The 14,892-nt window shown below is 40.5% G+C and overlaps 1 protein-coding gene across 3 annotated transcripts in view; it reads right to left on the minus strand.

Moving 5' to 3' along the window:
- SOX5 (SRY-box transcription factor 5) overlaps positions 1-13,508 on the minus strand; it is an 838,708-nt gene extending 825,200 nt beyond the window's left edge. Inside the window, exon 1 of one of the 3 annotated variants that reach the window (XM_048826912.2) lies at positions 13,486-13,508. The gene's annotated coding sequence lies outside the window, so the exon portion shown is untranslated. Of the gene's footprint in view, positions 1-12,825; positions 12,948-13,485 lie in introns of those variants that run through there. The other 2 variants (XM_075121858.1, XM_075121862.1) reach the window with 2 other exon arrangements.
- Between the last annotated feature and the right edge of the window lie 1,384 nt (positions 13,509-14,892).

Genomic DNA, 14,892 nt, shown 5'->3' on the forward strand with positions numbered 1-14,892 from the left:
GGATGAATCGAGCACAAAAAATTGTTTAGAAACAAGTGTATCAGTGACCAGGCTGGTCTGGTGTTTGTATGAAAACTTAAAGGAAAGTTAAACAAATGTATTTCAGTGTTCCAAAACGCATTCCAACATGCACCACACTGGCTTGGAAAAAGGGGTCTATGATTCAAAATATGGCCAAAAAGGGACTTGCTGCTCCCCAACCCCTTAAAGAAAAAGAACCCCCCCCCCAACACACACACAGAATAAATGGAGCACATGGACTTTTTTCATGGTGCGTCCTCTAAAATGTTGATCAGTTACCTGAAACTTCTACTGATCTAGGTTTAGCTGTATACTTGCCCAATCCTTTAGTTGCCTCAGTTTTAAAACATCATAACACAACATATTTGGAGACCATGAATACTTAAGATTAATAGATTTTACAGCCAGAAAAGACTATTCTGATCCTTCAGTCAGATCTCCTCCACAAAACAGGCCACAGAAGCTTGCCCAGTAATTTCTCTATCAAGTCCATAACTTTTGTTTGACCTAGGGTGACCAGACATCCCGATATTATTGGGACCATCCTGATATTAGGGATTTTGTTTTAGATACACAATTATAATCCACCCTCCTCTTTCCCGCCTACAAAAAAAGTGTCCCAATTTTTCACACTTGCTATCTGGTCACCCTAGTGTGACCTATAGCATAAATCAATAAAAACTTAGGGATCTCTATATGCTTAATTGCATGCTTGAATAAGCACCGAGAGTGCTGCACTTTTAAATAATGAAACTTTTCTTTTTTTTTTGAGTCCAATCCTCCAGCCCCTCTCTCAGACAAATTCCCATTGCAATCAATTGAGCACTAGAGCAGGCGATGTGCAGGTAAATGTGAAGCGTTGTTATGGATTGCATTTTGGTTATTTTTATTGTTATTTTTGCAATCTATTGTTTTATTTACTTTATTATTTTACAAATTATGCATTTAGATTACATAATTCAAAAAAATTAAATTAAAGCTGATCTTCCCATAACATAAGATTTTTAAAAGGCTGCACTTCAGCAAAGTACTTAAGTACATCACCAGTTTTAAACACTGGCTTCATCTGGACTGAAGCGCTTAAAATTAGGCATAGTCACAAGTACACTGGGGCCAAAATCCCTGAACAGACATAAAAATACATCCAAACCCTGTACTCTGCTTCTGGAAACTTTATTCCCTCTTTACACACAGTCAAAACCTGACAAGAGCTCACTGTCAGATTATGCAGGAAATCTGCAAGTTTCACCAAGGTGTGATCTTATACTTTTTCACACATTATTGTATCTTGCCGTGCCAGAACACTAATGTATGCACAGTTCTAAAATAACTCATTTTATTACAGCACAACACTGAAAACCGTACTAAAAACCCAATCAGCAGAGGTCTAGAGATTTGCTCCTCCGTCACTTGAAAATAGATGAAGGGTCACAATTGCCTTTCTTACCAAGAAGGCCGGGGGAGGGGACGGGGCGCCAGGGGAGAAAGGGTAAGGGTGCCACAGACTCATCATTCCAAATCTTTTTATTGGAACTCTGTTGATGTCAAATTAGTCTTTGGTCACAGTGCAATGGGACAATGGGATTTAGTACAATTTAATTGATTTGCAAACTAGAAATATATTTTTTCCTTCTCTCAAATTTGAAACTAACACTTCTCTTTTTTTGCTGTCCTACTTTCTTTTAAGTTGCTTTTTAATTATTTATGAAAATGCAATAATGCATTACTTTTCTGTGCAAATGTTGAGAAGGAGATAGTGTCTCTTTCAGGCAAAGATAAACCCCTATATAACCACATATGTTATTTAAAGGCATTTTGCAGGCAATACTTTCATTTCTCCGCTCCTCTTTATGTATGTGCGCACACACACGTGTGTGCTTGATTGAATAAAAGAAAACAAACACATGTACAGCTCCATAGAAAAGCAACACATGGTCTGCTGGAACAAAATATTAGCTCTCTCGGTCTCTCACGATAGATTAGATAGAAAACAAGAAAACTAATCAGGAAACAGTACAAGGGGATGAACTTAAAGCCCACTGAAGGCAATAAAAAGCATAGCCTGGGTCTTGAACTGTAACCAGAGGGTGGAATCCTGGTTCCACAGTAATCAAAGAAGCCAACAGCAAAACTCCCATCGATTTCACCCAGATGCTGGGATTTTTAAAGAGGCTATGAGAGTTATGCACTGAAATCCCACTGAATTCCAATAATCATTGGGTGTCTAAACCCCAGGTACCTTTGAAAATCTCAGGCAGAGGTGAGCTGTGATCCATATCATAGACAAATTGGGGGTTCAACTTTTACAGGCTCTAATCATGCACTTACTGAAATTAAAAGCAAAGTTCCCGTTGACTTTAGTGGGTTCAAAATTAGGCCCCTAATGCCAGTCTTGCAGCCAATGGACATTTTGGGTGTTTCATGACTGTGTGCTCATAATCTAGAGAAAGTATTGGCCTAAGGGAAAAATGACCAGCAAGTACTACAAAATGAACACGGACATTTAAACATTATATAAAGCAAATTGCAATATAATCAAGAAAACAGTGTGAAACGCTCCCTCCCCCACCACACACAAATTTAAACAATTTAAAAATTAAATACTTTTAAGGAAAACAAACAAACAATCTCTTCTAATGCCAACTATGTAATATGGCCCCAATGTTATTCCTCTAAGCCAAATTCCACACAAGTTCCACATGGTTTCTGCAACCACTGCAGCTCCCACTCACGCCGATTTTCAGAGCTCATGCATCACAGATTATCACATCAGAAAGTTTCACTGAATCTACCATTCCTATTATTTCACCACAGCATTAAAAACTTGGATGTTCAAAAAATGTGTAAGTGACTTAGGAGCCTGAGTCCCCTTTTTCAAAAGTGTGTCAGCACAAAGCACTTGGGGCCCTGAAAGTCAACGTGACTAAGTAGCTAAGTCCCTTTTCAAAATTTTACCTCTAGGCCTTAATTCAGCAAAGTACTTAAGCAAATAGCTTAACTTTTAGCATGTGCTTAAATGTTTTGCTGAACTGAGACAGATTTAAGCATGTTCTTAAAGTTAAGCACACACTAAGTGTTTTACCTAATTAGGGCCTTAGACCAGTTTTTGCACAGCTCATGTGCTATATTCTGGAACAAATTTAGGGTGAGAGCAAAAGCTCAGAAATGTTTCAAGTCACCTTTATTTGGAAGGAGCAAAATGTATAAAATATTCTTATCTAAATAAGTGTATTAGGGTCCATGATTTTAAGAGTAAATATTTTCCCTCCTATGACTGGTAATAGAATAGGATTTTGAAATTAAGCACAGCCAGAAGAAAAATACTACATGGATTTTAAGACTTGTCAGCCCCCCGTGCAAAGGAGACTTTAAAATAAAGCCTTATTGCTCATTTTATATATATCATATGCAGAATATTCTGCATATAACTCCTGTTGATATTAATGGCATTTTATCCAAATCTGAGCCATTTTCCCTAATGAAACCTTTTTAAATTTAGAATCTCTCTCAACTTTCCCTTTATTTTTTAAAAAAAAAACACTTTTTCACTTTGATACTTCCAGCTCGGAGGTGCTTGATATATCAGCACAAAAATTCAGCTTTTTGATGATCAACAGGGAGCGCTTTTGCATCAGAAGGAGCAAGATTTTTTCCTCCTCTTCCTCATTTAAAGCATTTCATCCATCTCTATCATCTGAGGGCTTCTCTGTGACCTATGTGAAGTGAGGTGATGGCCTCATTACAGTTCCTGGTGGAAAAATAGTTCAGACTACAAAAACCACCAAACTGGTTGCCTTGTTAGCAATATCAGACAATTCAAGGAAGACATTTCCGCCCCAGCAAATCACTTAAGCATGTGTCTAATTTTAAGCATGTAAGCAATCCTACCACCATGTGCTTAAACAGAAGCACATACTCAAGTGTTTTGCTAGCTCAGGGCCCACATGGGTAGGGAGGCTGAACTCTCTTCTTATCCCTTGAGTTGCTCCCTGCAGATCGAATTTGAGATGAAGCAGTGCACATCTCACACTGTTGCTGCACCTCTGGTGCTGATTGAGGCCTTCAGTTTCCAGAATTGTTTATCCATTGCTTTTCACAAGCACTAAAGTCACATGTATATATATATTCAACAAAATGTCCTCATTTGTAAACTACCTCATGCAAAACTGAAGATGGTAGATTATTCCCTACAATTGCAGAATTTCCATCATATTATCCAAAATGAAAAGGAGTACTTGTGGCACCTTAGAGACTAACCAATTTATTTGAGCATGAGCTTTCGTGAGCTACAGCTCACTTCATCAGATGAAGTGAGCTGATGAAGTGAGCTGTAGCTCACGAAAGCTCATGCTCAAATAAATTGGTTAGTCTCTAAGGTGCCACAAGTACTCCTTTTCTTTTTGCGAATACAGACTAACACGGCTGTTCCTCTGAAACCTGTCATTATCCAAAATGTTACTCACCTAAGGCATCTCTGTTTATAGGAAGGTCCCAAGTATCTCAATAATCTCCATGTCAGCTCTATCTTCCTGGGATGTCAGCAGCGAGTATGAAACTGACGTCCTCAACCTGAAACTGTCAGGTTTGCAGGGAGAACAAAAGAGCTCATCCTAAATTTGTAGTTATCTAATGCATAATCCCTGCTTGACACCTGGTAACTTTAACTCATTAATTATCTTAAACTTGATCATCTTAACAACAAACTTTTTTGCAGGATATACAGACTCACCCTCCCTCGAAGGCTAGGCTCTATCAATGTTCATTCACCAGAATAGGACTATCCTGCCTCTAACTACAGTTTATAAATGGGTGACCAATATAAAACCAGACCCAAGATCAAACAAGCACCAGTAACTGCCATATACTAAATATACAGTCTTCCCCTAGAAGTGTTTGAGCAAAATATTGTATTAATGTATTAGCTATTCCAGGGCCATTAACCTTCCTTTTCTGATTCTTAAATAGTCTGCATACCATTCACTGGTAGTAAATTATGGTTACAATTAAGTTGTAGTGGCACATATAGGTGACTTGAATTCAGGTGTTTTATTATCCTGAATTTCCCTATATTTATTATTTGATTGGTAGGACCTGATCTTGCACTCCTTACCCAGGCAAAACTCTGATTGACTTCCCTATACGGAAAGGGGGAGGGGGGAAAAGATTTTCAAAATAACTAGTGAATGTGGGTGTCCCTCCCGAGATACTTTAAATAGGCCCAATTTTCAGGAAGTGTTGAGCATCTGCCCTCTGAAAATTAAGCCTCTCAGGTGTCTCAAATTGGGCACCAAAATCCTAGTCCCTTTTGAAAATCTTGGCCATTATATTTAGGGCTATATGGGTACATAAAGATTTTGGCCTAAGCATCAGGATTTTAGACTGAAGTCAGTGAGAATTTTGCCTGAATAAAACACCCAGAATCAAACAAACTATCATCCTTCGAGTCCCATAGAACATATTACACCTGAAGAAATTTTTTTTGGGGGGTGGCCACGGGGAAGAGGAGAAAGAAATGGGATAAACAAAGAGTTAGTTTAGACACATTACCTACAAGATATCGTTCCCAAAAATAAATACAGAAATCAGAATATGTCTTAAAATCACCTTGAAACTGCCTGATTTCCAATGGTTTTTAATGGTCCCCAAGTTTTTCTCAGTTTAAACCTGCTTCATGAAGCTCGGCCTCCTGCTAAGAAGCAAGTTGCTGTTTCATTAAAAATTGCATCCCCCACTAAGAGAAACAATAGCACCATTCACTGATAGGAGATACTAAAACAGCGACAAGTATTGCTTTAAAAAAAATTCAGTTAACTTTTTAACCCATATATTCTAACTAAGTAAACATTTATTTAACTAGCTAACATATTACAACTATTTCCTGCAGGTTTTATTTATATCAAAACTAAAGCATAACAGGCTACCATAAACTGAAAACATTCAGATATTTGCACCTATTGGCTGTGTTTGTCTGAAAGTGGGGGAGATCTTACATCAGCTTAAAAGGCTGCCCCCATAAACCCTATTAAAAGTTGCACTGGTTTAAATTAAAGATGTGATTTTAAACCAATTTAAATGAACAGTTGTAAAACATAGTGTGGACACTCAATCAATTTAAACCTGCCATATCTATTTATCTTTAAGCAGTGAGGAATCACTTTAAGATACATAGATATAACAGATTCAAATCAGATTAAGCGTGCCCACACTGTGTATTACAGTGGTTTAACTACATCTGTTTTTAAACACATTTAAAATTAAACTGGTGCAACTTTGAATACAGTCAAGACCCCAGTTACTAACATTATTGGACCATGAGCAGAAGTATCTCCCTAGTGAGATGACTAACTGCCCATTCTTTATTTTAAGAGATGCCCCTTAATTGAGGCCTGATCCTGCAAAATGCTGAGCGCCTCTTTGCAGGTACTGAACACTCTCAAATTCCCAAAGGGGTACTCAGTCACTAAGAGGTTTGGGAACTGTGGCGCCAAACCTCCTGCATCTTAGAACAGACCAATACAGGACACACTTTCCTCTGGATTTTGGTTACAATCATGCCAAGGATCAAAAGACCCTAATAGCGATGTATGATTTTGCACTGTATATGATTCTGTAGTTGTGTGAAGTTTTGTATCAGTTGGGAGGTGCTGCCTTTAAAAATAAGTGTTGACCTATATTTTTCAGACAGTTTATTTCCTTGAAATATACATGATTACCCCGGTTCTTAAACTCTCATCGCCCCAAGCTACCACCAGCTTCTCAAGGATTTCATTTAATTTAAAAGTCCAACAGAGGGGTGAGGGAGAGAAAACTTTCTATTAAAGGACAGGTTTCAGAGGAACAGCCGTGTTAGTCTGTATTCGCAAAAAGAAAAGGAGTACTTGTGGCACCTTAGAGACTAACCAATTTATTTGAGCATGAGCTTTCGTGAGCTTCAGCTCACTTCATCTGATGAAGTGAGCTGTAGCTCACGAAAGCTCATGCTCAAATAAATTGGTTAGTCTCTAAGGTGCCACAAGTACTCCTTTTCTTTTTATTAAAGGACAATTCACTGAAGGGGCTTTTAGCTGAAAATTGTCAGCTTTGCTGAGGGCCAGTGGATCAAATTTAACACTAACAAAGTGCTGCTGGTTGTGTGACTCATCACAGTAAAAGGTGGTGCTCAGGGCCACTCAAGTTCGATTTCTGGTGTTGTTACTGGGTTTAGGAACTGTAACCTAGGTGAGCAAAGATTTGCTAGGTATTTGATGCACCAGGCAAAATGGCATTCTTACAATCACTTGCCTCCCAAGTAGATGGAAAGCCAGCAGGAGATTAGTAATTGTCCTTGTGCCTCTGAAAATGACCACTATTAATAGATCCCAGTGTGGATTACCTATGAGTCTCAGTCCATGTTTGAGATCCAAAGAAAAATAGACAGAAAGGCTGAAACAGACTGAAGATAAAGCTCTCAGAAATATTAAGAACACCCTCCTCAGATTGTCAGGAAGCATATGTTTTCCGCAGACTGAAAAATAAAAGCATGTGTGCTTTGTGTAAGCAATAAGAAGAACTTGTGCAGACTTTGCATTTTACATATTGAGAAAACACCGTATACATATACACCATACATATACAGAGGGTAAAGGAACCAGGAGGCATAAAGAGCAAAGTGCTACAAGGATGACAATTTTCAGAGTAACAGCCGTGTTAGTCTGTATTCGCAAAAAGAAAAGGAGTACTTGTGGCACCTTAGAGACTAACCAATTTATTTGAGCATGAGCTTTCGTGAGCTACAGCTCACTTCATCGGATGCATACTGTGGAAAGTGTAGAAGATCTTTTTATATACACAAAGCATGAAAAAATACCTCCCCCCACCCCACTCTCCTGCTGGTTTAAAATTGGATACAATTAACTTAGGCTTGAATAGAGACTGGGAGTGGCTAAGTCATTATGCAAGGTAACCTATTTCCCCTTGTTTTTTCCTACCCCCCTCCCCAGACGTTCTTGTTAAACCCTGGATTTGTGCTGGAAATGGCCCACCTTGATTATCATACACATTGTAAGGAGAGTGGTCACTTTAGATAAGCTTCAGAGTAACAGCCGTGTTAGTCTGTATTTGCAAAAAGAAAAGGAGTACTTGTGGCACCTTAGAGACTAACCAATTTATTTGAGCATAAGCTTTCGTGAGCTACAGCCGATGAAGTGATACATCCAATGAAGTGAGCTGTAGCTCACGAAAGCTTATGCTCAAATAAATTGGTTAGTCTCTAAGGTGCCACAAGTACTCCTTTTCTTTTTAGATAAGCTATTACCAGCAGGAGAGTGGGTTTGTGGGGGGGGGGGGTGAGAAAACCTGGATTTGTGCTGGAAATGGCCCAACTTGATTATCATACACATTGTAAGGAGAGTGATCACTTTAGATAAGCTATTACCAGCAGGACAGTGGGGTGGGGGGAGGTATTTTTTCATGCTTTGTGTGTATAAAAAGATCTTCTACACTTTCCACAGTATGCATCCGATGAAGTGAGCTGTAGCTCACGAAAGCTTATGCTCAAATAAATTGGTTAGTCTCTAGGATGACAATGAATCTTATAAAAAGAACAAGGAGTCCGGTGGCACCTTAAAGACTAACAGATTTATTTGAGCGTAAGCTTTCGTGGGTAAAAACCCCACTTCTTCAGATGCATGGAGTGAAAATTACAGATGCAGACATAAATATATTGGCACATGAAGAGAAGGGAGTTACCTCACAAGTGGAGAACCAGTGTTGACAGGGCCAATTCGATCAGGGTGGATGTAGTCCATTCCCAATAATAGATAATGTACTGAGCCTTGGTATAATGTTATAGGCCTAAGGAACTCTCTTATGTACTTCTAAGGTGCCCATAAAGGATTCAAGCTCCCTTGACAGTCTGTATAGGAGTGCAGTGTATTACTCTTCCAGAGGGAAGGGATAGCTCAGCGGCTTGAGCATTGGCCTGCTAAACCCAGGGTTCAGAGTAACAGCCGTGTTAGTCTGTATTTTTCTTTTTGCGAAACCCAGGGTTGTGAGTTCAATCCTTAGGGGGGCCACTTAGGGATCTAGGGCAAAAATTGGGGATTGGTCCTGCTTTGAGCAGGAGGTTGGACTAGATGAACTCCTGAGGCTCCCTTCCAACCCTCATATTCTATGAATCCTCTTCCCTGAGCAGGCTCCACCATATAAATCTATACACAATGCCAATGAATAATATCCTAATTAGAGATAGTCAGACTTAAAGTTTTGGTCTGGGCCTCCTCCTGAGCGCTCTCATTTCTCCCAAAATTTCCAGAAGGGTAGAGAGTGGGAAGCTTGGATTCAAATCTCCCAATCCTACAATTTTGGTCCCTGAATGGAACTCAAATCAGAAAAAGAGTCTTTTCAGGATCCAGTACTGACCCATCACAAAAAGACAGAAATCTCTAACAGCTCGCAAGTTTTCAGCACCATTCAACCTGAAATCATCTCTGGTTCAGCCTCAAAAATCAGTCCTTCACCTAAACTTAATCTGGATCGGAACATTACCACATAGGACTAACTCTCAGATGAATGTGTGTATACACGTGAATGAAAGAAAAGGAGCTTAAACTGAGGAATAAAAGGAGAGCCTGTAGTATGTTAAACAAAACCTGCATTTTGTAAAAGCTCACTCCAATGGTATAGGGCTCATTTCTGTGGTCTTTTTTCAGGCAAAGCTTTCAGTGCCTTCAATGGGTGTATCACCTTGCCTGTTCAAAGAACAGAGGGTTATTTATATGCAAAAGTAGGGAAAAGCTACTTCATTGCTAACTGGAAGAAATACTCTTATTCGAATAGCAATCTACTTATAATGGTCAAAAACATTACAGCTTACAACAGCGCCACTGCAGTGTCTTGGCAAGGTTTTATTTTTCCTAAACTTTAGAAAACTTGTTCCACTGACTGCTCTGTTTTTTGGTTCATTCTCAAAATCCAGATCACAGCAGTTTATATCATTATAGGTAGGAGTAACAAGGCAGAAACAAAGCTCCTATATACACACACACCGCATTATAATACTGTCATTAGCACCAAATCAAACTTATTGTTACTCTTTTCCTTGTTATGCAGTATGTACTGGTATTTAGCTAAAGCTACTTATAAACTTACTTGAAATATAATGTTATAGTTCTAGGATGAGTAACTGAAGAATTACTTTTTCACAGTCCTGAATGTCAATGAACTATCCAATGTGAACACCACATCCGACATCTTAACTATGTTGTTACCACCCAGTCTAAATGAGGCTGGCAAGTAAAATAAAATAAAAAGGTTTAGTAATATATTATATATGACACTAGCATAGTTTCTCAATGTACAGCTCTCAGAAATATCCCTTCCCATTTCAGCATTTATTAGTAAACTGTCTGAAGAATTATTTGACTGAAAAAATGTTAAGCTACCTAAAACTCTTACCCCACCACTATAAGATTCATGTTTCCCTAACATGAACTCAAAAAACCTATATAGGGGACATTTATATAGGTTTATAGTTGCCTTTCCAAAAAGCATATACTCATGTCCATCATTTACAAAACTTCCTATTAGACTAAACCAGCTATATGAACACGCGCACACAATTGAACTGAGTTAACTTGAAATAGCGAATACATCTCTCAAATGCTAACTTGCTTACAAAAGATGATTGTGGCTTTAAAGTTTTGTATTCCATATAGTGTAACACTCTACCAAAATAGTTTAAGTTCAATAAGCAAAGCTCTGATGCAAGGCGTCCATGCATAATGGCCATGTGTTTATCAGGCTTTCATGTTCAAAATATGAAGACATGACATATACATACTATGCATTCACAAAAATGCAACAAAATTCATGTCAGCCTCTCTCTTTAAGAGCAGAAGAGTTCTATAAGACAAACATTTGGATATTACTATATCTAAACAACATATTCACCTCTCCCCTACAATCCCAGTTAAGTATTTGTAAACTGCATATTTTATACAATGGATCCACTTTTTAAACAAAGATGAATTTTCTACCACTGGGAAGGACTGCAGCTATTTTAAAAAAACAGATATAGTACTCTGATCTTTATGAGGTATGTTTCTAGAGAGAAAATACGGACATAATTTACAGGGGAATTTTGAACAAAAGACTAAAAAAACATCCCTCATGTACAAGAATTTGATTTAAATCTTAGCAGTTGATTTTAGGTAGGCTGCTGACTGCAAGTTATAGATAAATCAGGGAAAAAAACACCAGAGACACTTTCTTCCAAAGGTCTACAATTGGACTAAAATGCCTTTATTTTATCTGAAATCAAGCTTAAAGCTGAATTCTTTGAAAGAGCGCAAAATACATCTTGATGAAAAACTTTTTTCCTAATTTTAGGACAATTCTAACTTCAGTTTCGCAAGAATTAACAAATAAAAAACTAAACACACGTTTGGTATCAGTCTCTCTTTATAAACACTCGTTCACATCAGGCGTCCTTCCTATAATCCTGCTGAACGGCTATTTATTTTGTTGAAATGTTGAACGCCTACAAATCTTCCACGTGTCTATTTCACTGGCCTGCTGCTTTAAAAAAAATGCCTGGGGTCATTATTTATGAGCAGAAGGGAAACAAATCACTTGGATTCAGTCCGTTTGGAGATTCCCACACTTATTACCCAAAATCCCACCGATTTCTATTGGTTCTGCCCTTGATCACACTACAGTGCTGAGACTGAATGCAGTCCCTAGGGAACAATGATCATGTTCTCCTTGACAAACTGCTCTAGTTATTCTAGGATCACAGTTGGGTTAAAATAAAGTCCCTTAAATTCTGTGAAAAGTTGGCAGAGTTCACTCCCACCTCCAGAATTGGAGGAAGGGGAACATTAGAACAATATACGGTGTATTGACTGACAGACCATATTTCTCTTTGATCTATTTTCTTTTTGGTAGGAAAGCAGCTGAAATGACCGAACCAAGAACATTTAATCCATTTGCCAGAGTCAGTCTATTTCTTAAGGAGCAATGAGGTTTGCAAACTGTAAAGAACATGCTTACTGAAATATGTAACCAGTCTCTTTAGGTTGCACTCCCCACGCGAATGTGCCTTGCTCCCAGCGGATCGATACTCTGCAAACTGCAGCCAGCATAGTCAAACATTTCCAGACCCAATACGAGTTTAACTCTCCCTGCCTCCTGTTGTTTGAGCCCAGTGCAAGGGGGAGTTCTCAGGGCACAAGCCCTTAAAAGCGGCGCTGCAGTTTTCATTTTACACTCACACAAACACAAAAAAGTAGGAGGCAATTAAAATAATTTAAAGCTTCCTGTCTGCGAGATCCTCCGGAATCCACAGGGATGAGCAATGTTCTTGCCACTCCAGGAGAGTTCCCTTCCCTACAATCCCACCCGGCCCCCCACCCCCATGCAATCAATGAAGGGGGTGGGAGGCGTGACAAGTTGCTCTGAACTTTAGGAGGTGTGCAGGACCCTGGAAACATCCCACCAGTGCTGACGGATCGTCCTCAAACACCCCACCACTCACCCCCTTTCACTGAGGGAGTGGGGGGGGGAGTTTGCCCGTTTAGTTTCACACTCTCCCCAAAGGCAGCTGCTTCCCCCCCCTTCTAAAGCCAAACTCGCCCCTTTCTCCTAAGCCCCAGCGCCTTCACCCCGTCCCCATTCAGCACTGAATCACATCCCCCCTCCTCGCCCCTCCAGCTGAAGCTGGGAACCAAGTGCTGAGTGGAGAGCAAGCATAGCTTTGCTGCTCTGGACATCTGCCCCCCTCCCACTATCCAAGCCAAGTGAAAACGGCTCTGTGAGAGCACCTACCCGGTCTCTTTAATGTCTCCTCTTGCCGTGGGATGCTAAGTGATACAGGGCTGGGGGGGGGGGGGTGGTGAAGAGAGGGGAGGGCACCGGAGGTGGGTATTGAGTTGATCTCTTCCCTTTGCGCTCTCTCTGTGTGTCTCTCTCAAGGACGAGGTGAAATCCCTTTGCTGGTCATGAGGCGGCTTCAGAGACAAACAACACAATGCGAGTGCAAATAACAAAAGGAAAAGAGAGAGAGACTAGCAACAGTGGGGGAGGAGAAGCTTTCTGTGCGATCTCCCAGCCACCTCAGACACCCTGCAAAACGGGAGGGAGGCGAGGAGGGGGGAAATAAGTGGCGAGTCCCTCTCTCACTTCAGCTGTCTTCTGATCTTTCCTAAACAAACCCTGACCTCTTTCCTGAAGCGCGTCCCCCCCGCTCCCAGTCCAGCCAAATACAGAGAGTGGAATTTGCTTTCGTCTCTGCTGCTGCAGCTGAGTGTCTAGATTGTAAATAACACGCTGATTATTGACACCGTGCAAGGATTAAAACAAATCTATCCCCCACTTAAAGAAGCACTATAAATATGCAAGAGAGGGGGAGAAGTGATTATCCCCCCCCCCCTTGTTAACTTCTTCCCAATGCAAAAATGATAGCCGATTTGCCTGGGAAATGATTACCTGGTCCCCTTCCAGGAGGAGAGTCCGCTCCACTCTCTTTATTTGCTAAGAATAAACATCCGAGAGTTATCGTGTGGATGGATGCCTGTGCTTTTGTGTGTCCAAAGAAACCTCTTGTAATGCATGCAACTGACAGACCGCTGCAAACACACTCACACACACAGTCTGAAGAGACCACTGCAGCCAGCCTCTTGATTCTCTTCCTTTAGCTTCCTCTCTTAATCCTCAAGCGCCTTGGCTGGACGATCCCCTATTTTTAGAAGCTGCTAATTTTTAAAAAAGGAAAAGGAAAGTAGTTTGGGGCGCTTTTATTGTTCCCTTCCCTTCCCCGCTCTCCAAAGCGGAGGAGAAATCAGTGAAAGAGGTACAGGCGACGGGGGATCGGAGCTGAAACACAGTCACACACACACTATAAAATGTGGCGGGTTTAAAACAACAGTCCTCCTCCGAGTCATCCTCACCCACAGTCCGTGCTAATCGCTTAGTTCCTGCTTTCCCGCACGGCGGGGGGCAAGAAGCCCCTCTGCTTTCCACCGGTACTCGGAGAAGTCCTACACAAAGTTACATCATCACCCGACAGCCCTTAGGTAAAGCAGAACATACATGGGCTGATTAACCTGTGCTCAGACTACAGCACAGCCTTGCCCACTAGCTGAGTCCAGCTCTCTCTTCCGATCTTACTTTCATTTACTTAAAACAGCTGCGGGGGTGGTTTTGTTTTTGGTTTTTGGCCACACAGCAATCTAAATCAGTCAGTCAATTACACACACCAAGGAAGAACGGGGAGATCCACTCACTATTACCTCTCCCTAAAACTACACAGGACGAGATCTGGGTTATTCGTCGTGGGGGAGGAATAAAAGCTTTGATCCACAATCTCTCACTCTCTCTCCTGGATTTGAATGCTCTCTCTTCCTTATTTCTGTCATTTTTCTTCAGAAGCTCATCAATTGACTGCAGCCATGTCTCCAGGCATTCCCAGCATTTCCCAGAGTGCACCACCACCAACAGGAGATCAATGACCACATACTGTTTACTCTTAATACCAGCAGGACTACAGCTGAAGTTAGATGGTGGTATGTGGGTTTGTTGTGGTTTTTTTTTTCTAACTTGAGAGTGGGGGAGGGAGAAGAGGAGACTGAGGGGGTAGCGTGTGTGTGTTTGCATGGTTTGTTTCTTAACAGTCATTTTCTGACTGCATATAAAACAGGAGTTTGAAGGCAAATAGACTTCCTGGTCACATGCAGCATACACACACCCATCGCTCACAATGCATTCAGGTGGAAAAAAGTCATCTTTATTTCTATACTCTGGAGCTGCATGGGTGAGGGAGAGGCATTCTGATTTCTTTATTAATAAAGTAGCATTTGCACTTTTTAGAAAGGGGAACGTTATGGGATCTCTTGC

This window comes from Caretta caretta, chromosome 1 (assembly GCF_965140235.1).
Source record: "Caretta caretta isolate rCarCar2 chromosome 1, rCarCar1.hap1, whole genome shotgun sequence".
Classification (NCBI taxonomy): domain Eukaryota; kingdom Metazoa; phylum Chordata; order Testudines; family Cheloniidae; genus Caretta; species Caretta caretta.